Genomic DNA, 26480 nt, shown 5'->3' on the forward strand with positions numbered 1-26480 from the left:
ACGGTGGACGACGGGAGAAGAGAAAAGGGCTCATAGACGGAGGCCTTAGACAGTGAAGTCTGTAGATGTGGGGGAACCAGCAAGAGGGAACGGGAGGGTTCCGGGGGTGGGAGAGAGGACCCGGGGAGGGCGGCCTCCTGGGGGGAAGGGCTGCTGAGAGAGCACTTTGGCCACCTGGACTGCTGGAGACCATGGTAAGAGCCAGCCCAGAGGGGAGGCAGGGATGAAGCCTGGGCGTGGGGACGGAGAAGACGTCAGCTCCGCCCAGCATTTCCGCAGCTCTCGAGTTTGCCAGAAGAAGCAGAGAAACGGGGCGGCATCTTGGGAGGGATGTAGGGGTCAAGGCAGGGTTGTTTTTGTGGGAGAAATTACAGCAAATTTGTATAATGGTGTGAATGACCCAAGAGGGAGGAGAGGTTTAATGGTCCAAAGAGAGAGGGAACATCGGCAGGAGTGACGCCTTTGCCAGGGCGCGGGAGGTGGGACTCTGTGACAGAGGAAGGAGCTGGCCTCGCACAGGAGCGGGGATGCTACTGTTTTCAGGCTTTGTTCACGAAAGGGAAGGCAAGAGCGTGTATTTGGTGGGACTGTGCATACGGCTGCGTGACCCCCAGATGTCTGTCCCCAGACCAGACCTCTCCCTGCATCCTTCTGCCCACCTGCCACGTGCCTCTGAGCACACTTGTCTGTTCCCACCTGTGCACCCCATTTTACCCACTTCTGTCCTCTGTGATTCAGCCCCTTCTTCCTCTACCTGCCTTCCTCTTGTCCCCTTCCTGCAGGGAGCCTCCCCAGATTACCTTAGCCCACAGGGCTCTCTCCCCAGCTGAGCCGCTGGAGCCCTAGTCACTAGGACTCAAGGGCCAGCGGCCAGCGTGCTGCCTCGTCACATCTGCTGTGCGATTGCGGTAAAGTCCTCTGGCTGGGGCTCGTGCTTTTGGTTTGTGGAGGAAGAGGGAGAAGACTGAGGGCTTAGGCTCTGAGTCTTCTGACCCGGGTTCAAGCCAGAGGCCCTAGCTTCCTCTTTGAGCCTCGGTTTCCTCATCTGCAAAGTAAGGTTAATAACGGACTCACCTCACGGGCTTTTGGTGGAAGCTAAGAGGGAGAGGGCATACAAACCGCGTCTGGGGCGTCACCAGCACTCAACAGCTATCATCGTCTTCATTATTAGTGTGCTGGTTTTGTCCCTACCATTTTTTTAGTGGGACCTTAGTTAGGGAAGTCACCTGGCTGTCCGATGCCGCAGTTTACTCATCTGCAAAATGGGGCTGATGACAGTACCTTCCTTAGAGGGCTGCTGAGTTGAAGGAGTCGAGGTGTGGAAGGCGTATAGTAGAACAGCCGGCACATAGTGGGTGTTTGAGAAGAGGAGCTTCCTGCTGCTGCTGGCGATGACAATGATGATAATTATCACTTTACCTCCCCTGCTGAACCCCACCGAGACGGTGGAGCTGGCCCCTGGGGGTCCCATGCATTGGCAACGGTGACCCCACCACCGCCCCTCCCAGAGTCGTGTCTCACACTTTCCCACAAACCCATTCGTTTCCGGCTGCAAGGTTACAAGGCTTCGGCCCTTTAAATTTCACTTTAAGTCCCCTAGTGCTTTAACGAAGGTGGGGCCATTCAGGGCATCTTGGAGAAGTGTGGCCGACAGCGCCCTTTTAGTTTCCATAAAAGCCGAGGAACACACCTGGGCCCAGGCATATATCTGTGTAATGAAGAATAAAAATCACAATCCCCTCAGCAGGCCGGGCTGGTGAGCATCAGGTTTAATAGAGGATTAGGAGGGGGAATTAAAGTTGCCCAAAGGGTACACGGAGAGACTTCAAACACCTTCCAGAAAACAAATTAACATGATTTTCAGAAATCATTTACCAAGGGTGGCCGAGGGTTTTCCTCAGGCTTCCCCGCTTTCTTTTGAAATGTTCTTTTACCACTTGTATAAACAGTTTGGGCCCGTGACATGGGGCTTCCTGTGCTGCCTTCATTAGCTGGTGTCTCTGCGAGAACCCAGCTCATTATCTGGGCGATTTGATTTCCGCGGCGGCTGCTGTGGCGGCTTCTGCTGCCAGCTACTGCTGCTGCTGGGCCGGCCCGGGGCCACCCTCTCTTCTTTTCTGTTGCCTAGTGGCATGGAACCAGTGGGTTCGTGGCTCACCTGTTTCCACATCTCCTCGCCCAAGCCTGGCTTCCCAGAAGTGCCCTCAATCCCCTGAGGTAACTGAACTCCTCAGGTGGGGGCCAGCTGCTGGGAGGTCAGAGGCTGTGCCCCCCTCAGGATCCTCAGAGAACTCGTCAGAGTCGGCCTTCAGGGCCCAGCCTCCAATGGCCCCGTCATTCATTTCCCCTTGCCCTCTCTCAGGGTGCATCTGCAGTGAAATGCATGGCCTCTGCAGGTACAGAGTTCCCCGTCACTGGAGGTGACCAAGCAGTGTCCTGGCCGAAGTTTTGAGGGAGTTTGTGGACCTGGATGGTCACTAAAGTTCCTTGTAAACCTGAGATTCTGCAATTTACATGCTATAAGTAGAGTTTGAGCAGGGTCGTGCTGAAGCTTTACTGCCACAGAGGGGCAGAAGAGAGGGTGGACCAGGCCGGCCCAGCAGTGGCACCTGTGGTGGAAGACTCGGCACCTGGCTTCAAACAGTCCCCGTCATTGACCCCTGTTCTGGTGTCCTCGCTCGAGGTGAAAGGGATGGAGCCCCACTCCCTTCTGGAGGTTCTAGGCCTGAGTTCCGCTGTAGGGTTTCCCTTGGAGATTTGATCCTGCCGGATGAAACTCCAAAGGCTGCCTGTCTGGGTTCCCGTTTACTTTTATTTTATTACTATCCTCACCTGAGGACATTTTTTTTCATTGCTTTCAGAGACAGAGAAAGGGAGAAAGAAAGAGAGAGAAGCATTGATGTAAGAGAGAAACTTCGATCGGTTGCCTCCCATGTGTGCCCCGACTGGAGATCAAACCCACACCTGGGTGTGTGCCCTGACCAGGAATTGAACCTGTGACCTTTCCGTCTATGGGACGATGCTCCAACCGACTGAGCCGCTCCGGCCAGGGCTGGGTTCCCTTTTAAAGCTCCGTTTCTTCCTGTGTCAAATGGGGTAATGGATGCAGTAACTTAGCTAGCACTTACGGAGCGCTTGCTGTGTGCCTGACACTGCTCGAAGCGCTTCTTTGCTTACAACCCCTCAGGACGGGTTACTGTCCAGCCCTCGCTTCACAGAGGGGGGAACTGGGGCCCAGGGAGGCTCCTTGCTCGAGGCCACAACTGGTAAGTGATGCTTGATGACACTTAATAACCAGCTGCTGGGCTCTTCACCGGAAAGTGGAGCCTTACTCGACCTTTCCTAAGCTTTGCCAGGAAGCCAGGTGGGCACAGCCCAGGTTCTTGACCTCCTGAGAGTGCTAAGTCAAGTCAGTCCCTCTCAGGTTGCTTAGCGCCTTGTCCAAGCCTGGCAGGGGGGCAAGTAGCGAGTGTAGAATTGCCTTTCCCACAGAGAACAGAGCTCCCGTGGACTGGCCAGGTGGTACATTTGCGCTGGGCCAATGGGCGTGCCATCTTCTAGAAGTTTCCCTCACTTTTGCAGATGGGCTGACGGTTGGAGCTGAGCTGTCTGAGACTGATTCACCCCAAGTTCACATGAGGCTACTTGCCCATATCGTGCCTCTGCTTCCTGCTGCTCTCTCTCGGGCTGTGTCTGTGGGTGCCCACGAGGCAGGGAGGGAGCGTCCTCGTCCTGAGCAGGGGTGCCTTAGCCAGGGAGGGAGCACAGGTTTCCCTGGTCTGTGGGTGAGGAGCTTCGGCAGTCCTGTAACCCTGCTTCTCCTGGGAACTGCACACAAGTCACCCCCCACCCCACAGCTGCCTGCGCTGTTCTGTTCTCACAGGGTGCGCCGGTCTTATGTGGCTGAGCCGCGGGTCCCTGGCTGGGCTGCCGGGAGGGAACAGGCGAATTCTGTGGGTTCACAGGTCCGACTTCACCAAGAGGGTGGGATTTAGGCTGAACCGCAGGCACAGAAGAGTCTCTCTCGGCAGAGGGGGTGGCCCTGTCTCTGAGCACATCACTGGAGCACATGTTGTGCCGAGCTCGTCACACCCAGCTCTCCTTCCTGCTCGCCATGGCCCAGGGCTACTGTCAGCCTGGGGTTGGTGAGGCGACAGCGAGGGGAAGCGGCTTGCTCAGGGTCGCACAACTGGATCTGGACTCAGGACGGAAGCCTGCCCATGGCAGGCGGGCCTGGAGGGCCTGGTGGGTTTGGTGAACAGCTGGAGGGAGGCGGTGGGGGAGAGGGGATGGCAGGACATGAGGCTGGGCTTGGTGGTAGCAGGGGCCACTTACACCCCAAATGTCGAAGGCCAGTTCAGCGGTGTGCTGGTGAGTGCCAAACAACCGGCCCTCCGGGGGGAAGAAGAAGGAAAAAAGCCTTGGTCTGCAGCGTGTGCTGATTAAACGTTCCTGCCACGGCCAATTTCAGGCTATTAGTGTGACGTCACTGACCACCAAGTCCCCATGAGCCAGCTGGGGTGAGCCATCGCCAGCGGCTCCTCCCTCGGGCTTTGATGTTGGGGGTCAGTTTGGGAGACAGTAGAGGGGTAGTAGGATTGGAGGTGACTCCATTGGGGCTCTTCTTTAAAAATGCAGCTCTTGGGTCGCCTGGTGTTGGGAAAGGAAGGTCGGAGAAAACTGACCTTGTAGGCCAGAGGGGGCAGGCTTGGGGCAGGCAGGGCGGGGAAAGGGCACGATCCCATTGTATTCAGTGAAGTAAAGGCCTTTCCCTCTGGGTCTCTTGCTCTAAAAATGCAGGTCTCAGAGGGAGGCTTTGGAGGCAGTGAGAGGGAGCGCTCCCCGCTCCCCTCCCCTCCCAGGTCAGGCCGGGCCCCCGCAGTCACATGGGAGCGGCCGGCCATGTAACGGCAGCAGCAGCATATATTCATTCCCCCAAGAAAGGGCCTGGGAATTTTCATTTGGGAACAAAAAGATTTTATTGGAAATAAACCCAGTCGGGGAGTTTAGGGCAAAAGGGGACATCAGAGTTAGTGCTCAGCTGTGACAGCTGCCTGCTGAGCTGCTAGGACATCTTTGAGGTTGGGGAGAGTTCGGTGAGGGCATCCCGCCCTGACCCCAGGTGGGCAAGGGGACCAAGGCCAGGGGGATGGAGGTCAGGCCCCACCCGAACCAGCAGCCCAGGCTTCCTGAGGAGAGGTGGGTTCAGCTGCACTCTGCAGCTGTGCAGGATCTGGGGGCGCAGGGGGCCAGGCAGGAGTCTGAGAGTGTCTGGGTGGCTGTCATTCGTCCTTTTCTTGTCTGATCCACTTGTGCTGCATTTGCTAGCACAGAGGCTGGCCCTGCCAACTCCAGTCCCCAGGTTTCCTTGGCAACTGGCTCTGGTTGGGTTTGGCCTTGGGCGGCACTCCCGGGAGGCGGGAGGGCAGGTGGAAGGGAGAGGAAAGCATGCCTCCTCCCTCTGTCTGGCTTGGGGGGCACGGCCGGCCATCTGCCGCAGCTGTCTCTTCCATGGCCCCACCTGTCACTCACTCCATCTCCTACCGGGCGATCCTGGTTCCTGGGCCCTGGAAGCACTTTCGTCTGCTGTCCCTCTGGTCCAGGGTTGGCGTTGGCTTTCTCCTTCTCAGGCTGACCCTGTGTCACCGTCCCCTGCTTGTCTTTGCTGCCCCTCCAGCTTCATAGCCATGTCGCCCTGATGTCTGGCTTCCCTGACCACCGCTGACCGATCCAGCCTGCCTCTCGCAGTGGGAAGGGGTGAGGGGTGGAGAGGCCTCCTGGGCAGTGGGGAGGTGGGGTCTTGGGTCAGACCTGATGCCTGCTGGCCTTCCAACTCAGCCTGACTGTGCGGTCCCCAGACCTCTGAGGCTTTGGTGGCGACTTCCACGGCTGACTGGGTCCCCTGTGTGCCAGCGCAGTGGGGCAGTCTTCGAGAGGCCAGGCTCCTGGCTGAAGTAGTGACCCATTTTCATGTGCTTCCTTTATTAATGGGGTCAGAGCTGGGGGCTCTGCCAGCACCCACACGCTGACTGGCTGGCCTGTCAGTCTGTCCTTGCTCACCCTGCCCTGCCCTGCCCAGGGCAGAGGGCCCTCTAGCCCCAGCCTCCCTTCCTGAAGGTTCTTGGACACCTATATCTGGGTGGGAAGAAGGGGTAGGGCTGGAATTCTGTCCAGAAGCAGAAACACTTGTCTAGGGTTATGTGCCAGGGTCAGGAAGGCTCAGCTCCCGTTGACTTCTAGGCCCCAAGTGAGGCCACAGGGTTCCAGGAACAAAGTTCGCAAGTCAGCAGTCTGGTCCCAGTGTCCATTTCATGTGTGAAGAAAGAGAGGCCCGAGAGGAACAAGGACTTTCCCTGAGTCCCTCTGCGCCGGTGGTGGAGCAGGAGCTCAGGCTGTGGGCCCTGGCCCAGCCCCGTGCCTCCAGGACCTCAGTGGGTCTGGGAAGCACAGCGGGACGGGCATGTGAAGGCACGTGGTGAGGACAGTGGCCTTGCTGAGAGGCCGGCCTGCTGTTGGAAGAGGCCTCCACTGGGCCCAGGCGGCATGGTGCATATTTCCCGGGACTCCCTGCACCCAGCAGCCCCCTTTGAGGTCTGCAGAGGCCTCTCCGGAGCCCAGGGGCCCGCCCCAGCTCCCAGTCTCCAAGCTCGGGGTGCGTGTGTGCGAATGCCTGCGCTGGGTGCGGCCACAGCAAATCCCCAAGCACACATCACCGGTTGCGCAAGAGCCGTGTAGCAGTGGCTGCGCTCCTGTGACTTTGCATGGAACTGAGAATGCTGTGCTCTTTGTGGGAGAGTGCTGACTCAGCGGTGCCAGGCCCTTTGGAGGGGCGCCAAGGGAGGCCAACCTGGCGGGGACCCCCCCCCGGGGCGGAGGTAGTGTGTGCAGAGTCCTGCAGGGCTCCATGGCAGGGGAGAGCGGGCAGTGCCCTCTGCCCGGGCTGGTGGCCTGCTTGTGCACCCGGCCAGTCCCCTCCCACTTCCCCCTGCCCCTGGCTGATGAGCTCCCTAACGCTACATCGCCAGCAGCAGCCTCGGGTTTGCACACATTTGAGGTTTTAGGTACCTAGAGACAGGCCAAGCGAGGACTTCAGTGGGTAATTCCCTCTGAGTGGGAGAGAGTGTATGTACTGCAGAGTGTTCCCAAAAAGATGCCTGGGCAGGACAGGCGGCTTCCTGATCACACAGGGCCTTCAGTGACAGGCCGGCCCCGACTTCAGTCTGTGAAAACAGGGAGCCATAGAAGGTTTTGGAGCAGGTGGATACTGAGGTCAGAGACGTGCTCCAGGAAAGTGGGGAGGGAAGCAGACGGAGCCCGTGGGTGGAGCTCGACCAGGGCGGGGCAGGCCAGCTGAGGCCACACCGTTTGCAGACACCAGCACCGAAGAGGGCTGAGTCAAGGCAGTGGCCACAGGGATGGCCAGCCAGGCCCAGCCATTCTGGCCCCGCCAGTCCCCGGGGTCTGACAAGGCGCTGCTTCCCCCATGCAGGCCGGTTTGGGCTTGGGAATGGGAACAGGAAGGGGTGGCTGAGAGCACCCTGCCACGTGCTGGCTGGCACCTCGGGCAAGTTACTTAATGACCCATTAAGTTACTAAGTTATTAAGCAAACTGAACTTCCGTTGGCTCCACTGCTAATTGGGAATGACATGCACTTTCTAGCGCTGTGAGGGGAGAATGGAGGTAGAGGGCGGGCCTGCTGCCTGCTGCGGACCTAGAAAGTGCGCAGGAACTGGAGGCAGAGGGGAGGCGGCCGAGCCGTGTGCTGTCTGATGGCCCCTCCCAAGGGTCTAGTCCAAGGCCGCACATTGAGGATCTTCCCAACCTCCTTGCTTCAAGGCCCTGTGCTTGACAACCTCTCTGAGGTGCCCTTGGGTCAAGGTGGGGTGACTGCTGGGGCCTCTCCCCTCTCAAAGTGCGCCTTCGCCTCTCACTGTGCCCGTGACTTGGATGAGGCAGGAACCAGCCTGCCCCCTGGGGTCACTGGGGGGTCATGTCCTGAGATGCCACACCCTGCTGGCTTGGGAGCTGGAGGGGAGATTTGCGGAGGAGGGGCTTGTGGGGTGCCTGGCCAGGCTGCTTACACTTGTCATGTCTAATCCATTCCTTTAATGACCGTCGTTGTCAAGGAGGTTTCAGTAAAGAGACGGTTAGACGGTAGACATTAGCTGACAAGTGTTTTCTAGGAGGAGGACTGATTTCTCTCCCATTGAGCGTGGAGCTAGGGGGGCATGGACAAGCCCCTCCTCCTCTTGGGACCCCAGTCACCTTCTGGGGCATACTTGAGTTGAAAGATGGGGCCTGCTTGTGGGTATGCTGGGGCCACCGGCAATGGGGAAGAGCGTGGGAGCCTCCCTGGGGTCAGTTGAGAGGTGGTGGGCACGGGGCCAGGCCCTGGGGCTCCTGGAGGGCACTCCCTCCCTGGGAGGTGGGCGGTGCTGCTGCTGAACAAGTCCTGGGCCTGTCCCTCTCTGCGGTGCCATGACCTGGGTGACCTGCCTGCTGCCTCCAGCATGTGGCTGCCAGGCCTTTGTCTCTGTAGGTTCCTGGCCTCCACCTCACACCTGAGCGGTGAGTGGAGGTGACTTCCTTGGCAAACAGGGCACTTCTGCCTTCCTTGGAGACCTTTGAGGCAGGAGGCTGCGTTCGTTTGTCAGGGTGGAGGCAGAGGCAGGGGGCGAGGGGACACTGGTCACCAGCTCACACGGACAGCAGGCAGCCCGAGTTTCGGCTTCCCGGCCGGAGGAGACTCTGTGAGAACCGCTTCCGCCAGCATGCAGAGGGGCAGACTGAGGAGCGATTTCCCTCCCTGGACGCTCCTGTGCTGAAGAGCATCCTCAGCAAAGACTGAGGGCTGGTAGAAGGTGTGGAGGAGAAGGAAGGTTGCTTCTGCTCCACACTGGGTGCCCCGGGAAGCTGAGTCTCAGCAGAACGTCAAGTCCATGTTTGTGCCGGGGGCCTGCGCGCAGGCAGGTTGGGTAGGCTGACCCCTCAACCAGCTGAACCTGGGGCCTGACCTCAGAGGTGGCTGGCCTTGGCGCCCACCCTGAGGACAGGTGCCAATGGCAGGATCAGCACCTGGGCAGGGTGCCAGGTCCAGCCCCATTGCTGCAGGACTCCCCTGCAGTGGACCACAAGCTCTGTCACCCAGGACTTGGGAGGCCACCATAAAACAGAACCATGGTGCTCTTGTCCATACTGGCAGGGGAAACAAACCAAACTCGAGAGAGTAGATACAGCGCTCCCAACTGTACATTTTTTCTTTCCCATAAACTTTTAGTTAAACTGTTGGCACTCATGGAATCTTCACCCCTGGGAAGCCCGTGCAGGTGCCCAAAGCGTGGAGCCATTGGAAAACCTGTGTGAGCACAGCGAGCTGGTTCGCACGGCCCCGTGGGCGTGGCTGCAGTGGGAACTTTAACAGTCCCTGGCGGCTGGGTGTGTGCATTTTCAGCTGGTAAGCTCGTGCCTAGTCGGGTGCTGGAATTCAGCATATCCGTGCCTGGCTGTGTTCCCTGGGGGGCTTGGTAATAAGTGCCCAGGCCCTCAAGGAGGACAGAAGATCAGGACCTTGAGCCCTGTTTCTCCCTCAGAATGTATCTGATCTGATCTAGATTGTCTGGGTCCCCACCTGTGAACTCCTGGTGTGGTGGCATCGCTTAAGAAACACCTTGTGTGTCTTCGCACTAGGGTGTGTTCAATTGCTTGCATTTGCTTCCGGGGGAGGGCAAACACACCTGCACCGTGGTACGGAGGGAGTTTATTCTGGTTGCGTTAGTTCAGGCAGAGAAAGCCCCAGGGCAGGACAAGGCCCACGCCCAGGGACAGGGCCAGAGGCCTTGGCGCCATTTGCTGGTGGCCAGGGTGTCAGCGTGGCACATGGCAACTCGCTTGAGTTTGTTGGGAGTAACTGTGTTGGGAAATAAGTGAATAAGAGATTTCTGGAATTAGGATTGGGAGATTGAATCTATTTAAGGCAGATTTTAGTGCCCCCCTGAGGCTAGTGTGGCTTCTAGTGAAGAGGACAGCTTGACAGAGGGGCCAAATATTCCCTCCTTAAAGTGGGTGCTGTCGGCTTGTGCGGAGGGGGCTGGTTTTGCATCACAGCTGCTTTTCCTCTCAGACAAGACCTCTAGTTGTTAAGCCTGCTTGGTTTGCGCACATTTGCAGGCATTCATCTCTGCATCGGTGCTCCTGCATCAGAACACACAGGCAGGACTGGCCTGAGGCCGCCTCTCTCTACTATTAATATTAACCCCCTTCTGGGCCACTTAACTTCAGAAAAACCTATCGGCCCATTTTGTTTATGTTTAATTTGCAAATTTGTTTTAGCTTTTTACATTTCAAGAGTGATACGAGAGTCAATAGCTCTGGGTTATGTTTCTATGTATGTGTTCATTTACTAGCATATTTACTGAGCTCCCGTGCGACAGGCATGTCCTTGGGATGGAGGATGTGGCGTGAACAGGACAGGTGAAATCCGGGTCCTCATGGAGTTCGTAATCCAGAGGGGAAAACGCGACATGCAGACAAACACACACCAACCAAACAGCAGCCACAAAAAGCTCACCCGCAAACAAGTGAATAAATATAGGGTGTACCATTAGGTGCAGGCGAAGAAACAGTTACCAGGGTCAGGGGTCAGAGCTGATGGGGAGTGGCCCTGAGAAAGGAGGGGCAGGACAGGCCTCTCCGAAGAGGTGACATCGCCCAGAGACCTGAATGGAGCACGCAGATCGAGAGGAGAGAGTTCTGGCTCAGGGAGCAGCAGGTGCCAAGGCCCCGAGAGGGATGCGGCCGGTATGGTACGTACTAGTGCTTTGTTGCGCTGTGTGGATGAACAGCGATCATTTAGCAGTACATGGCAAGACTGGGCACTTGGGGCTTGGGGGCCTACGGCAAGCAGCCAGTCTGCTGAGGGGCCTGGAGGACCCCAGGCCCAGAGAGAGAAGCAGCCTGTGGGGGCAGCAGGGTTCCCTCAGGTCTGCAAGCTGAGAGGCACGGACAGCCCCTTGGGCTGAAGGAGAGCAGAGTTGGGGATGGCACCCCTGCATCATATACTGTCCCCCTACGTCATGGCCATCCAGAGCAGGGGTTCTCGGCCTCAGCACAAGTCAGAATCACCCAGAGGGCTTGTTAAGCCTGGACCGCTGAGCCCCACCCCCAGCTTTCTGGTTCAGGAGGTCTGGGGTGGGGCCTGAGAATGCATTTCACCCAAGTTCCCAGGTGACGCTGCTGCCGGTGGTCCAGGGACCCCATTGTGAGACCCAGTGCTCTAGAGCAGCTGTGGACATGCTCTGGTGTCCGTGGAGTGACCGTGGGTGGAGAGTGAGGATCGAAGCCCTCGGTCCAGGACCTGTTCAGGCTGCATAGGTGGCTGGCTGGCTCAGCGGCCCTCCTGTGGAGCCCCAGCTATGATTCTAGTTTCCCGAAGGGCACAGCTGGGTCGGCAGTGCCCCTTGCTGAACATGGGCACGTGCATGTGACAGGCATTGCCCATGCATCAGTGAGTCCTTGCTCGCTGCTCTGGCTGCTCAGGGGTCAGGGACCTGCAGCTGAGGTGGGTGGAGTGGGGGTGGGGCACAGCCCTGGGTAGTCAGTGCCCGGTCAATATGGGCGGACGCTGAGGGGTGGCGGCACGGATGCCACCACCTAGAGGTTCTCCTCTCTGACCTGCCATCCCGGGGCCGGCAGCTCTGCGCTCCTCTTTCTCTCGTCTTCCCTGACCCTCCCTCAGTTTAGTCCTATCTCCCCGCATGGGTGTGAGGGCCCTCTGCAGGCGGTTTGGGGATCCAGAGATGTGGCATGGCAGTGTTGGAGATGAGTCCCTGACGCCCAGCTTGATTTTCCCAAGGGAGGCCTCTGCCATTCCTAGCTGTTCACCCGTGGGAGTGGGCCTGAGCATCGAGGAAGAAAGAAGGAGACGGGAGACGGGAGGCGGGAGGCGGGAGGCGGGAGGCGGTGGGCGGTGGGCGGTGGGCGGTGGGCTGAGCTTGTGGCCTGGAAGCATGGCGGGAGCTGATGGAAAACAGCTGAGCCAAGGGCTCTGCACACGCAGAGGAGAAATCGTGCTTCTGAAGAAGCTGTAGAAAATTGATTTTTTGCAGCTTCCGTGGTCATCCTGAATGGATTTGGCGGAGTGGAGACTGGTCCCATTTCTCATCTCTATCTGCTCTGTGCTGCTGGCTCAGATGTTGAGCGGGCCTCTCCCAGAGGCAGAGGGGCCTGGGCCAGCGCCACCACCTACACCTCCCGCCACCCTGTGCAGATGGGATGGGGAGGAAGGCCCGCAGCCTCTAGTGGCTCCTTCCTGCTGCTGGCTGTTTTGGGCCTGATGCCACAGATGTGAAAAGTGCGTGTGTGCATGCAGCTGAGCTGGGGTTCAGGCATGCGTACCAAGGTGCAGCTGTGGGCCTTCGGTGTTTAGGGCGTGGTGGGCGCCTCGGAGAGCTCAGCCTCTCTGGGTCTGTTCAGTCCCTCGGTGAGTGGCAGGGAGGCAGCAGCCAGCCAGATCAGGTCTGAGGTCGCCTCACCCCCGGGCCCCGGGCAGCCTCGCCAGGGGCCGGACCTTGTCTGGGAACAAGGGCTGGCCTCTGGCACATTTCCCCCGCATGTGTGGAGGGTGGACTTGGCACAGGCCCGGAGGAGCTAAGATTCCCACAGCCAGGGAGGAAGTACAACCACAGACTGACGGTTCCCGGAGCTCCTGTTGGCTTTGGATGATTTCATGGAAAACTTGGCCAGGAGGCAGGGCTGTGACCTCTCGGCCCAGCATCCAGCACAGGGAGTAGCTCAGCCTTCTAGAGACGTGCAGTCTGGGAGGCCACAGCTCGCGCTGGCTGAGTCCGGGGGCCAGAGGGCCTGGCTCGGCACCTCCCTGGCCCCAGCCCTCTGCTCGGCTGCAGGGAGGCTCCGATCCCTGCCTGGCCAGGCTGCTGGGAAGACCTAGTGAGACCAGGCCTCGAGCGCCTCACCTTCTGCCCATGTGTGGGAGCAAAGAATCAGATATAGAAGCCTGGGCCACGAGTGGTCATGTTTGTTGAATTTTGGGATTTGGGAGTGGGTCATCTTCCCTGGTGGTCCTCGCCAATGTGGTATATCTGTGTCCCTTTCCCACCCCGAGCAGCATGGCCCTGTGTCACTCAAATGTTTCCCTTCTGCTGGCCTTACCGGAAGGAGCTATGTGAACTCTCTGCCGGAAAACAGGAAGTTCATCCAGGGTTCTGATGCTGAAAATCCTGAAAGGTGGCAAGTGTTTCTTTTTCTGTGTTTTGTTTGCAGAAGCAGCGTGGCGCCCACACCTGGCAGCCCCGGTGCTGGAGCTCGGGGTTGCCATGGGATATAGGGAGGGGAAGGAGGGGGGAAAAGGGCAGCTTATCAAGACAGAGAGTAAGGATACTTTCTGTAGGTAAAAGGGTAGACGGGAGCCCAGTTGGAAATAAAAATAATGGTATGGTGGTAGTGTTATGGATATCATTAATTTTCCCCAACTTTGGCCCCTTCAGCGCTTATACAGCATTCCATATACATAATGTCAACAGTATAATGTTACTAATAATCGTAGTTATTGAAGAGGAGCTAGCTTTTATTAGACGTTTAGTGGCGGGCACTGCTCAACAATTTAATATCCATTATTTCATGTAATTATCTCAAGAACTTTATGAGTGGTTGTTATTTCTATTCTAAAGTGAGGGAGACAGCAGTTGGGAGGTGGAATATCTTGTCCGAGATCCCCTGAGGCAGAGCAGGGCAGCCCGCAGCTCCGGCCCCGGACGAGGAGCCAAGGAGACCACTGCCTGCCTGCTGGGCCGTGCTTGGGGTGACAGACAGCTGGGGGGAGAACGCTTTCATTACGTTAATGACGAGGACAGCGACCCGGGTAGCGGTCCAGGGAAAGGCTCTGGAGCCAGACTGCCTGCATCCCGTTGCCCGGACCACAGCTCAGCAGCTGGGTCGTCGCCGGCGAGTGACTCATCTCCGTGCCTCGTCTCTTGACCTGGGGCTCCCTCAGGGGCGGTTGCGGGGCTAAGTGGTCAGTACCCGAGAAGGGTGCTGTCCGTGCCACTGTCACCCTCTGTGCCTGCCACCACATCCACCTGGGAGGTGCTCTGTGGGTTCGGACAGGGAGACTGGCATGCGGCAGGCGCCCAGCGAACCCCCACTGTGAAGGGGTGCGGTTGCCCAGGTGGCCCGGAGGTCTCCTGTAGCCCCCATCCACCCTCTCTGAGAAGGAGCTTCCATCAACCTGTGGATTTCTCTCCGGGCTCTCAACTCGGTCCCATTAGAAAACTGTATGATTTCACTCGTATGTGGAATAGAAAACAAAAAAGTAACAAAACCAAAAATGAACTACCAGGCACAGATCACAGAATGGCGGTCACCAGAGGGGTGGGGGGAGGGCGAGTGGGGTAAAGAGGGCCAAATACAGGGTGACAGAAGGAGACTAGACTTTGGGTGGGGAACACTTGAAGAGTATACTGATAGCAAATTATAATGTGCATCTGAAGTTTATATAATGTTATTAACAGATGCTACCTCAATAAATTAAAAAAAAGGATCCTCCCTACAGCTGCCCACCTGAGACAGACCCACCGGTGGGGCTGAGCCTGCCTGTCATCTGCACTTGCTGGCGCCCTGCCCCGGGTCTGCTCAGCGGGCCAGGGTCCCGGTCCTGGCAGCCCCTGGTGCCTGCTGGAGGCCTTGGCCACTTGGAGAGCCCAGGGATGGCAGACCCCCGCTCTCCTGCCTGTGAAGGGGGGCTGCAGGGACACTGCTGTTCTCTGAATAGTGGCGGGTGAGCTGTGGATCCTGAGCCCTCCCCCCAGCCTCTCGGGGGTGGGGGGGGCTCAGCGAGCGCTGGGCCGGCCGGGGCAGGAGGCTGCAGAGCCCGTCAAGGTTAGCAGATAGGCCTTGGCTCTCCCCTAGGACGGCGTTCAGCTTCTCCCCTGACTCAGGCCACATTGTTTCAGGGCACGTGATACACACTCCTGGCCACTGGGGAATTGCTCGAATTAACAGACTCATTTTTCCCGAGCCCTGAGGTTGAACTTGAGTGAGGAGTTCAGGGCTCTTTTGCCGAAATCCAATAGATCAGGAGAACTCATGTTACAGCATGTTTTCAACCTTGATCAAATGCACATTTTGCATGGTAGGGCCTCCTCCTCGCCTGCACACTTCCAGCTGTCAGGGCTGCTCGGAACTGGGGCTGACCAGGGCAGTGGCTGGAGCTGGGGCCAGGCTTTGGGGGGCCAGGCCCCTCTTCTCCTCCCCACTCCTGCCTCCCCCATGCCCACTCTTCACAGTGCCATTACTAAGTAGAGGTTTGAAGGTTTTCCTGGAACGTCCTAGTTTTGGGGCTGAGTCACGGGGCTCCAGCTCAGCTGTCCTGTGTCTGCCTGTGAAGACCTGCTCAGCCTGCCTCCCCTCCAGCAGAGTGCCAGGCCACAGGGGCCACCATGGGTCCACAAGGTCAACAAGGAGTTGATCCCTCCTCCGCTGTCAGCCCACAACCCACAACCCACAGCCAGGCCTGAGCCCGCGGGGAGCTCAGTGGGGGCCTGGGGATGGCGCCACTGCTCAGAGCACCCAGCCTGTCTCCAGAAGGACAGGGGCTCCCCAGGGCCGAGGCTTCATGTGTAATGTAAGCCGGAAACCACAGGAGGCAGTGGAGGTCCAGATGCGGGGAAGGTGGGACTCAGGAGGGAAGTTCACAGAAGCAGGGCAGACTTCCTGGAGGAGGCGGGGTGGACAGGTTTTGTCAGACTGATGTGGAACTTCCCAGAAAACAATGTTGCTCCCCAAACACCGTCCTCTGCCATCTGGACCCTGGGGGGTCTGTTTTAATGAGGGTTGGGGGAAGGTGGCCTAAACCAGTGGTTCCTAAACCTGGCCCAGCATCCTGGTCACTCAGGAGTGCGTCACACTGCGGTGCATAGCCCGGCCCTAGACCTGCCCGATCAGGCGCCCTTGGGTAGGATCTAGAGATATGCAGTTAGTTGCAAAGCTCCCCAGAGAGTTATGAAGCTGGGCCAGATTCCAGATCCCTCCCTGCTGCCTTGGTCGGCTTGCCCCCGCGTACTTCCTCCCCTGCTGATGGCCATTTGGGTTTCAGGGACCTCAATCAGTGGAGAGAAGTTTGATGGAATCCCCATGGGTTTCCCTGTACCTGTGGTCCAACAGCAAACTCCCAGCTCCATGAGGGCTGCAGGAGGCACCTTCTGGATTACAGGGGCTCTGGGCCCCAGGGGTGGGAGATGGTGTGGCCCAGCTACTGTCTTGTGCTGGCCTCTCTCCACCTGCTGGTGGAGGCCTCTCACCCTGAGCTTTGTCTCTTCAGCCTGAGGGGAGAGCCAGGGGCTGCCAGCTCTGGGAACTGCCGTGAGCTTTCCAGCCGTATCAGCAGCTGTACTGTAGCGCTCCGTCATTTCCTCTTTCAAAGTTCCAGGGCAGAGAGTCCGCTTGCACCGACTCAGAGGTCAATGGGAGTCCATGGATTGTTGCCTCAGGGGCAGGGAGGAGCGTGGAAGATGCCCAGCGTGGCTGCCAGTAGGCCAGTGTGGGGCAGCAGGGCCTGGGCATGACCCGTACAGCGAGTCTCTGTGTGTGGAGGCAGAATCTTCTGGAGGCATCTCCCGCAGGGCGAGCTGGCTGGAGAGCCGTGGTCTCCAGGTGTGGACAGGGAAACTGAAGGTTGGAGAGGGTACCCCACTAGGACAAGCTGGAGGCCCCGTTTTCATTTCGGGTGTGCAGAGGTCAGAGACTCCAGAGGAGCTCGGGGTGTGGGGGAGGGCCGGACCTTCCCACGGCCGAGGTGGGGCTCCCTCCTGGGGCATTCCGGAGCACAGAGAGTCAAGAGGGCAATAGCCTTGGATGTCTGTGCTGGGGGACTGTTATGACAGGATCTCTTCCTCTGAGCTCCCTGCGATGTTGGAAAGTGTCGTGTGAACTCCTTGGGGAAGGGGGTGCATACCGCTGTTGGGTTCTCCCTGGGGCCCCTGGCCTAGTCATGTGAGAACCCAGTGCTTCCTGAACCTTTTAGTTTCCTGTGTCATCAACTACGTGAGAGAACCGTGGGGCCAACGGCCTTTCTTGTTGTGTCAAAGGAACAAGAGGTGTCCTCAGAGTGTCCTCTCTAGTCACTCTTCTGGTGGCTGCTCCCTGACAAACTCCAGGGAGGTTGTCACCCTGGAAGCGTGTGCCAGCCAAGTTCACAGTGGCTGTGTGGTACTGATGTGCCAAGAGAGGAGTTGCTCTTGTGGCTGGGTTGGCACTTGGACTTGGAAGAGCCCTTGGACTTGGAAGAGCACTCAGACTTGGAAGAGCACTCGGACTTGGAAGAGCACTTGGACTTGGCCCAGGAGGTTTTGCCTTCCTCTTCCTGGGGCCACGGGAGCCGTGTGCCCATGGGGCACAGAACCTCCTTCAGTGTCGTGACTGTTTGGGGGTCATTGTGCCTCAAGGCAGCTTAGGCTTGTGACCAGACTGATCCTCTTGTGGCTTCCTGTCTAGGTCAGGGCCAAGTTTCCTGAGCTTTAAGAGGTTCTCTTAAAAAAAGCAGACCCAGCAGTGAATGCCGCTGCAGCCTCTCCCCAGCAGCTGTCATACAAGGCATTAATGATGTGCCCAAAAGACTGCGGTGGAGATGGGCCAGTGCCCCTGCTTGGCGAACGTCCATTCCAGCGGCGGTGCAAGCGCTGACATGGGTCCGTCATCCCCCTCAGCCTATGTTTCGCGTGGATGTGTGTGTATTACTTAGGTGGCCAATCGGCTTCTTTACTGAGGGTGACAGTTACATGCCAGAAAAAGTCCATTAACTGAATTTACGCTTCTCTAGAGATCGCGAGGTCTAATCTGTACTTGGCATGTGACACGGAGGGCATTGAAAATCCAAAGGGCCCTGTCTGCTGGGTCTTGACTGGGCTTGGGCCTGAGCATTGCTGAATGCGCGACTCGGTGAGTGAATGCGTGAGTGCGTGAGGGGAGGGAGGGGCTGAGGATGGTGTCACTGGGTCAAGCACGCGTCTTGTAAGGCTTGCGAACCAAAGGTGGGCTACGTTTATATGAGTATTGATTAAACAGCGTTTAATTCTTATTGCCAAGAGGCACAGTGGGAATTCTCTATGGTAATAAGATAGCCTCCTTATTGTTGAAAATCAGAGTTTTCAAATACTGTTCTCTGTTTTCCTATCAACTGTTCAGAGAGGGTTGTGTTTTGCTGCTGCTGCTGTTTTAGCTAAAGACTTCATTGGGTTGCGAATCAGTAGTTCCCCTTTTCCTGGTGCTACGTTCTAAGCCTGAGCTGAGGGATGGCTCTGCACCCTGGCCGGGCCCTGTGGCGCATCCACGAGGGGGCCAGCTCTCCGGGGTCCCTCTCCTGACCTGTGGAGGCCACCCCAGGCCCCAAGCCGCAGGCAGGCCCCAGATTGGTTGGCAGCAAGGTCTCTGCTGTTCCTTCAGGGCCATAGCAGAGCTGGGGTGGCTCGAGGAGCCCAGGTCGAGAAGCTTTCCCTGATGAGCCCACCTTCCCAGCCTCCCATGGAGCATCCACTTCGTGCCTCTCGGGGTTCACACCTGAGCACGATCAAACTGGGACAGGCATGGACCCCTCCTTTCTGGGACCTCTTTCCAACCCACTGTAGAAAATAGGAATCGATGACTGCCTGATGGCATCGTCCCAAACAGCACAGTGTGAGGAGGAGGGAAGCCTTAAAATGACACCCCAGACCCTGGAAGGAGGATGTCGTGGAAAACCCAGAAACTTCACAACCAGAGTCTCCTGAGCTTGAATCCCGGCTCTCTGCCACTCATTGACCTTGTGAGCTTAGTCAGAGGACGTGATTCCTCTACATTTTTTAGAAGCTTTTTATTTTATTTATTTTTAGAGAGAGGGGGAGGGAGAGAAACATCAATGTGTGGTTGCCTCTCGTGCTCCCCCTGCTGGGGCTCAGCCCAGCTCTCAACCTGACCCTCAACCCAGGCACATTTCAGACTGGGAAATGAACCGGTGACCCTTTGGTTCGCAGGCCAGCGCTCAGTCCACTGAGCCACACCAGCCAGGGCGACATGACTGTTCTGAGCCCCAGTTTGCTGACCTGTGTAACGGGGACGATGCTATCCCCGAGTCACAGGTGGTTTTCTCAGCGTTGTGACAACGATGATTACTGAGTGTCATGCTCAGTGTAGACACGTGGGAACAAAACCCTCACAGCCTGGATGTTGAGTCCTGGCACGACTGCTCGCAGGAGCCTGAAGGAGACCGAGTGACCTCACGGTCTCCTCTGTAGGGTGTGTGCCACCCCTCTCTCCCAGTGATGTCCCATGTTCCAGGCACGCTGCTGAGCCTGTCAGTGAGCATCGTGTGACCGGTCCTCTCTGCCTGCACTCGGGCCAGTCAGCAGAGGGTAGACCGCCTCTGGCTGTGGGTGCTGTTTGGCTTGTGTGTGTTGGGGCGTGCTCCTTGCAAGGCCACTCTCCCAGGCTGGGCTCAGGAAATCTGGAGAAGAAGGGCTGCAGCCAGCACCCCCTTTCCCGGGCAGGCCCGGAAGCCCACCCCGCCTCTTGATTGCTAGCAGGCCCCAGGACTGGCCAGGCTGTGGAGTGTAGCCCAGCCCTGACCTCGGGCCCCGAGCCCCCTGGGGTGCCCTGCCTGTCATCTGCAGCCCCGTTGGGGCCTCCTCGCCAGGCTCGGGGGCTGCCCCGTGTTCCTCCCGGTCCCCGGCCGAGCGCACTGAGTTATGTAATGCTGCTGAGCCAACATCTATGAGTCGCGGCCAATTTGCCGGCCTCGAGTTACACTGTGCAGACGCTCTGCCGTGCGGTCGGCTTTTGTCTCGGAGGCCGTCAGCAGATAGCATGACTCCGCTCACCATTAGACGTTGCGCAAATCATCCAGGCTCGAGCGTGCCGCAGCCAGACAGTTCACTTACGCTGGGAATGGTATGATTTGTAAAGTCATAAATTCCCCGTCTCTCTGCCTGCAACAAAGCGCAGCAAGCAGGCGAGGCCACGGCCTTCCAAACATGCACTGGTTCCCAGTGAGACCTGGAAGGGAGCACCGTCGGGTCTGCCTCCCGCTGTTCCTGCCCTCGTTGGATTCTGGGAAGTCAGGTTTGGGCCATAAATCTCCCCTACCATCTGGGTGACTCTGGGCCCCGGCACGGACCTGTGATTAGCCTGTGTCATTGGCCCCTACCTTGACACAGGTGCCGCTTTCCGGGCCCCTCTCGGCCCTGGCATTAGAAGGGATGGATGACAGACTGCACTCAGGCTAGAATGATGGAAAGTCGTCGACCATCCCTCCCCTCTCTGTGGCCTCACTTGGGTGGGCATGGGGTTGAGGCAAGGCCGTTGGTCATGGAGAGCCCGTGGTGGCCTCTGGGAAGGCGTGTGAGGGTGGTGCTTTGCTGAAATACAGGGTGTCTGCTGTGAAGGTGGCTAGCTCTGGGTACAAGGTCAAGGGCAACATCAGGAATGAGCGTTAGGAGGTCTGGGTCCCACTTTCCTTCCTGGAGGAGGGTCAGTGGGTGGTGGGCACCTGTGGTCAGCAGACGTTTCCGCAGAGGCAGGAGTTGTCAAGGAGACCCCAGAGCCGAAGGGCCAGCTGCACCCCGGGACCCCGGCGTGACAGGCAGAATCCCCATTTCTGACCAGCCCCTTTCTTCTTGTCCCGTCTGTGTCTTTTACCTCTGCCCTTGATGGTGCAAGGCCCTGCTCAGCTCCAGCACCGTGCTGGTCAGCAGCGGCACTGTCCCCTTCGTGGGGAAGGTGGACCTGAACGCGGTCCAGCAGGAGGTGAGCGTCCTCATGCTTGGTAACCTCACCTTCTCGTTTTCTCTCCTTTTTCTCTTCCTCCCTTTCCACCTCTGCCTCCACCTTTGACATTTGCTCTTTTTAAATCCCATTTTTAAATTAAAGGACATTTAAGATGTAGGAACCAGACCAGAGTAGAAAGAGGAGGTTATCTGCGGTGTGATCACCCACCACAACTATTTTGCTGCTTCCTCTGGGCTGAGGTTTCTACTCTGTGCTTGGTCGCTGGGAAGGGACACCCCCCCTTCAGTGAAGGTAGCTCTGCCCCCTCCCGGGGTATACTGGGCTTGCACAGAGTTCTCTGCGTTGGGTTTGGGGCTGGTAGGCAGAGAGGGCCTGAGAGAGGAGAGTTTGCTGTTTACGAAGCTGCTTCCCTAAGTCAGAGGCCGGCCTTGGAGCGGGTGGGGGGGGGGTGGAGACAAGGCCTCAGGAGTGTCGCTTCCCCCACTGGAACCTCCAGGGCCTCTCTGGTTATTCTGTCTGCACCCCAGCCCCTCTGCCCGCTGGTCCTACCCCTTTATCTCCTTCCAGCCGAGGTTTAGGCCCCTCCCTCAGCTGCATCACCCACTGCATGGTGACCTCAGACACCATCTGCCCCACCTCTCCAAGCCCCAGCTCACCCAGAGGTGGGGGTGAGCATGGCCCATGTAGGATTCTGTGAGGACTGGAGGATGTGACCTGGCAAAGAAGGGTTTCAGTGTGTGTCGACCAGGCTCAATGCCTGCACTGGACCCAGGGCCACCTTGTCACACAGTCCCAGCTGGGCAGTGCACAGCCTTCGCCCTGCAGGTGACATTTGCAGCCTGGGACTAAAAACTGAGAGGCCGGGAGAGACGTTTGCTAGGGAAGCGGGAGAGTCCAGCACCAGCATTAAGGGGGGCGCTCTTTGGACCTTCAGAAGAATCTTTGGGCTTCAGCCTGTGGGACAGTGACCAGGAGTGGTAGGGAAGAGCCGTGGGAGGAGGCTGCTCATTGTCTCTTCAGTGGGAGGAGGCCTGGAGGCTGGGAGTGTGGTCAGGACCCACTGGCCAGATGACCGGAGAAGAAAGGCTGCAGAGGAAGGTGCGTTGCTATAGGTTGCCAGGAAGAAAGGAGGAACGACCTGAAACTAGTCCCGAGGCTCCGGGGCGGGGAGCGGGTGGCAGGGGGAGTTGCAGGGGACCCAGGACCAGCTGCCCTCTCCAGCCAGAGCCCCAGCTGTGCCACACACTGCCTGCCCCCAGGGACTGAGCCTGGTGGCCAGACCCAGGTTGCCTGGACACAACAGGGAGGTTGGTGGGGACTGGCAGAGCCCTCCTGCCTTCAGTAGGAAGTCCCAGGCCCCTCTCCTTCCTCCAGCGACGGTCCACAGCAGCCCGTGAGTAGGCGTTAAAATGGGGAGACTGAGGTTCGGAGAGCTTAGCTAACTCACCCAGATTGTCCCAGCTAAGAAGTGCCCAGCGTGCGGCTGGGTGCCTGGCCCACAGCAGGCCTGAGTGCCGAGCCCGTGACCGTGTGGATGGGCCGCACCCACGTCCCTATGTGCCACCTGGCGGTTCTCTCTGCCCTGTGGTAGCCCTGTGCCTTCCTGGGGAGTTCCACTAACTGGTTGGGGGGAGACCCTGGGTTAACATCTCCCTCCATCAGCTCTCTGGACCCTTTAGTGTCTGAAGAAGCTATTGAGTCACAGACTTTCCTTGGGTTTTGGTGATGCGTGATTAATGTTTGCAGGGAAGGCGGGAGAGTGACTCACGCTGATTTAATGAGCCCACGCATATTCTCGGGAAGGGACCCACTCCCCCATGACTGCCAGCGCCAAGTGCTCAAGAAATCACCAAGTTAAACAAGTCTGTAGAATATTCCATCTCCCTAGCATTATAATGTTTCCTTATTGGAGCTAATAGCACCAGGCGCCTTTCTCTGGCTCTGTGAGGTGCGCCAGGGGCTCAGCCGCCTGCCCTGGGGACCTGCAAGGGAAGCAATGCAAATGTTTTACATTCAGCAAGTTCCTGAGGGCTCAGCAGTGATAAGAGTTCCTAGGGCCTCGGGGAGTTTACCTCATGCCCTTGGAGCCAGCCCGCTGAGCCCACTGAACCCCTAGGTTGCCAGCTCCGTGCCCCGTGTCCGGATGACAGGGTGACGTGGGCGAGGCCCCATCTCTGCAGAGTGACTGACTGGAACAAGGCTGACAGAGCCGTCCTGGCCTCTCCGGGCCACATCAGGGCTCACAGGCCTGGCGGAGGCTGCTGAGCTCAGGTTACTGGAGATAAACCAGTGAAGGTGTGAAGTGGCGGCTCAGAGGAGCAGGCCCAGGTGTTGGGGAATGGGTCACTTCAGATGGCTCTCAGGCCACCGAGAGGATTCCTGACAACTAGCAGGTACTGACATGAGGGTTAATCCTGCAGGTTTATGGTTCCATCTGACTCCCCGTGGGCCTGGGCTCCAGAGCGCTCAGGCGGGGGCGCTGGAGAGGGAAGCCAGACGTGCACTGGGCCCACCGACAGAGAAGCTCCCGAGTCCAGAGGAGGGCCGGGGGTGGATGGACCAGTGAGACTGGGGTGCCCCATTCAGAGGTAAGAGGCCTCCTAAGTCTGGTCCGTTAATTCTTTGGTGTCTGTCCCCGCATTTACTCAGCCCCTGGTGCTCAGTTAAGCTCAGTGCTGGGTGCAGCCAGGGAACAAGGGTTCTGCCTTCGCGACTCTGGTACTTGGGTAGAATGCAGCCTCTTTTCTCCCCCTCCCTGCTTCTCCTATCCATCCATCCATCCACCCATCCAGAAAATACTGATTAAATGAGATCATGTATGTAAGGCATTCAGTATCCTGTGCAGCTCAATAAATGTTAGTTTTTATTATCATAATTAATATTATTGCCATTATTTAACATTTAGTGCATGCCAGGCCAGAAAAGTGAATAATGGGACAAATTGGTGAATGGGCTACGTGGGAGCTGGGCATCATCGAGGCAGGCTAGCTTCTGCCCCCTGCTGCGGATGGGCACACTGCAGCCCAGAGAGGCGGGGACACTGATGGGGTCTCACGGTGAGGGTGAGCTGAGCCCGAGCCCAGGGCTCTTCCTGCCATGGCCTGTGGCTGTCAGGCTGCCATTCGGTGGCTGGAGGAGGCTTCCTGAGGGGCAGGTGTGAGAGGATCCTTGGGTAAGAGGAGGGGTGGGAGCAGCCTGAGAGAACAGAAGCAGCAGAGTGTGGCCTGGCCTGCGCGGTGTAGGAGAGCGGGAGGGGGTCCCCCAGCTCCCTCGGGGCCACCACTTCAGGAGTCCTGAGAAGGCCTCACTGTACCCCGATCATCTTCTCTGTCACCACCAGCAGGTGTTTCTTTTCGGCAGGGACAGATCAGACATGGGGGTGGGGAGGGGCTCAAAGCCTGGTCTGCTCACTGCCTCGGTGCTGGTGCTCAGAGGGGCCCATGGGCCCCGGCTGGACATCACAGGCCAGACCCAGATGCTGGATGTGTCTGCACTGGAGGAAGAAACCTGCTTTTTCCAAATAAGTTCACTTTCACAGGCTCCAGGTGGACATACCTTTGGGGGTCACCATTCCACTCCCTGCTCCCCTGGAGCAGTGTGAGAATATGGCTTGAGAGGTGCGTAACCAGGTGACTTGTGGTGGGGGGTATCTGGCTGAGACGCTGCCCTGGGGTGGGAGGGTTGGGTGTTCTAGGGAAATTCCCAGAAGCATTTGGGCCTTGAATGTTGGGTTATTTTTGTTTTTGTTTTTGTTTTCCTGAGACTGGAGACTGAGGGCTTAGCTTAGAGGTGATGACCAGACACATACGGGCACCCAACAGGGCCTGTTGACAGGGTCCCCCGTGTCGGGGCACACTGCTGTGACTGCAGCCTGCCCCCGGAGTGGTCCAGAGCAGGGCTGGCCTATGGGACTTTCTGCAATGGTGGCAATGTTCTTTGATATCCGAGCTGTCCCACACAGTGGCCACTGGCCACGTGTGCCTGCTGAGCTCTCGAAGTGTGGCTCGTGCCACTGAAGGACTACATTTGTACTTCCCTTTCGTTGAACTTAATTACACTTAAACTTAAGTAGACCTATGGGCTACCGTATTGGCCAGCCCAGTGACCAAGGCTTGATCGGGCCCTTTCCCTTTGTCTGGTCTTCATTTCCCTATCAAAAATAGATTTCATCATAGATTAAATTGCTCTTTTGCTTTTTTTTTTTTTTTTTCAATAATGTATGTAACTTCATGTTTTAACTTTTGGCCGAGAGGCAGAGGCCAGATGGCGCCTGGTCTCAGACCCAAGGCAAGAAGGTGCAGGCGCTCTTTGAGTGAAATGGAAAAGGGCAGCATTTTCCTGTTGACACCGGGTAGTGGACGGGTGCTAGAGAGGTCACGGCGAAGTCCACGCTCACAACAGCGAGGGGGTTGCCCGGCAAGCCTTCCTGGGGTCCGTGTCTGCTCTGGCCTTTCTTTGGGGGGCTATGAGTTTGGGTTCTTTGCTTTTTTTCATGGTGGCTGGAAAGCCAGAGATAAAATTGGGGTGCCCTGAGCTATTTCCCCCCAAATCGCTTCTTGTTGCCCTGGTTCCCCAGATGGATGTTGCTTGCTGTCTCGCTGTAGAGTGAGGATATTAATTTTTCTCACTGTTTAGACATGATCTTAAGCAACACTTCATTTATTTACACGTTTGCATGTTTTTGGCCCTTCTGGATGAAAAATAAAGTGTTTGCCTGAGAGCAGAAAATCTCAGAGGGGGTGGCCCCTGGGGTGAGGGGGTCTGTGCTGGCCAGACACACGTGGGCTTTCGGCTGTCTCGCCTCTCCTCCATGCATCTTTCTGACACGTGCCGATCAGGCATGGAGGCTCTGGGGCCTCAGGCTCAGCCTGCTCATCTCCTCTGTGCTCATGGTCAATGGGAACCTGTGAGCCCAGGCTGGAGTCCCGGGCCAGGCACAGAAGGAGGTGCCGGTAGCGCGGGGCAGGCCAGGCCTGCTTTAGGTGGAGAGCTGTGGGAGGAGGACGGTGCCCAGGGTCGAGCTCACACTGCTCTGTGTGCATGTAAGACACAAATGAGGGATTTAGAGGTGAGAAGGCTGATGAGTGTTGCTAGGCAACCTTTCGGCTGGATCTGGAGGTAACATAATCTCTGGAGCAGCCTGGCAGGAGGGCCTCCTAAGGACAAGCTAAAATTCAGACAAGGCCTCTCCTGCGCCTGCTCCCACCTGGCCTGCCTCTGGATGGGGGTGGGAAAGGCCAGCAGAGCCGTGTTGTTACATAAGCTGCTCGGGTGACTGATGCATCCGCAGATGCTTCATTTGTTACGTCTTCTTTTTCTTCCGTATTCATTCTACCCCACCTTATACAAAAGAGGCTCCTAGGAGGTTTCAGAAATACAGATGCTACAACAGGACAGACTCTAAGTAAAGGAGGAAACTAGGGCAAAGGGAAAAGAGAGGTATGAAAACAAGGGAGTGGTCAGTCACTCGGCAAGTGTTTGCTGAGTTTCGACCATGTGCCTGGCTCTGTGGGTGTAGCAGCGAACAAAACACCAGTGGCTCCTGCTCCCCTGCAGCTTACAGTCTAATAGGAGAGGAGTTAAAAAAAAGGTCACTGGTCCATTGCTTTTATTGGGGATGGGCTGCAAATTAGACTCTGAGCCTCCTAGTGGCCAAAGCAAGAAGGGAACACAATAGTAAGGGGCTGGGTGTGTTTTCAGTGTTTTGCGG

The 26480-nt window shown here is 57.6% G+C and overlaps 1 long non-coding RNA gene across 4 annotated transcripts in view; it reads left to right on the forward strand.

The window, feature by feature from the left end:
- Nucleotides 1-26480, forward strand: part of LOC139440317 (uncharacterized) — a 175093-nt gene that overhangs the window by 70039 nt on the left and 78574 nt on the right. The window contains exon 1 of one of the 4 annotated variants that reach the window (XR_011650470.1): nucleotides 3108-3266. The exons of the other annotated variants lie outside the window; for them this stretch is intronic. This is a non-coding gene — a long non-coding RNA (uncharacterized lncRNA). Of the gene's footprint in view, nucleotides 1-3107; nucleotides 3267-26480 lie in introns of those variants that run through there. 4 annotated transcript variants of the gene reach the window in all.

Source organism: Desmodus rotundus, chromosome 10, assembly GCF_022682495.2.
Source record: "Desmodus rotundus isolate HL8 chromosome 10, HLdesRot8A.1, whole genome shotgun sequence".
Classification (NCBI taxonomy): Eukaryota; Metazoa; Chordata; class Mammalia; order Chiroptera; family Phyllostomidae; genus Desmodus; species Desmodus rotundus.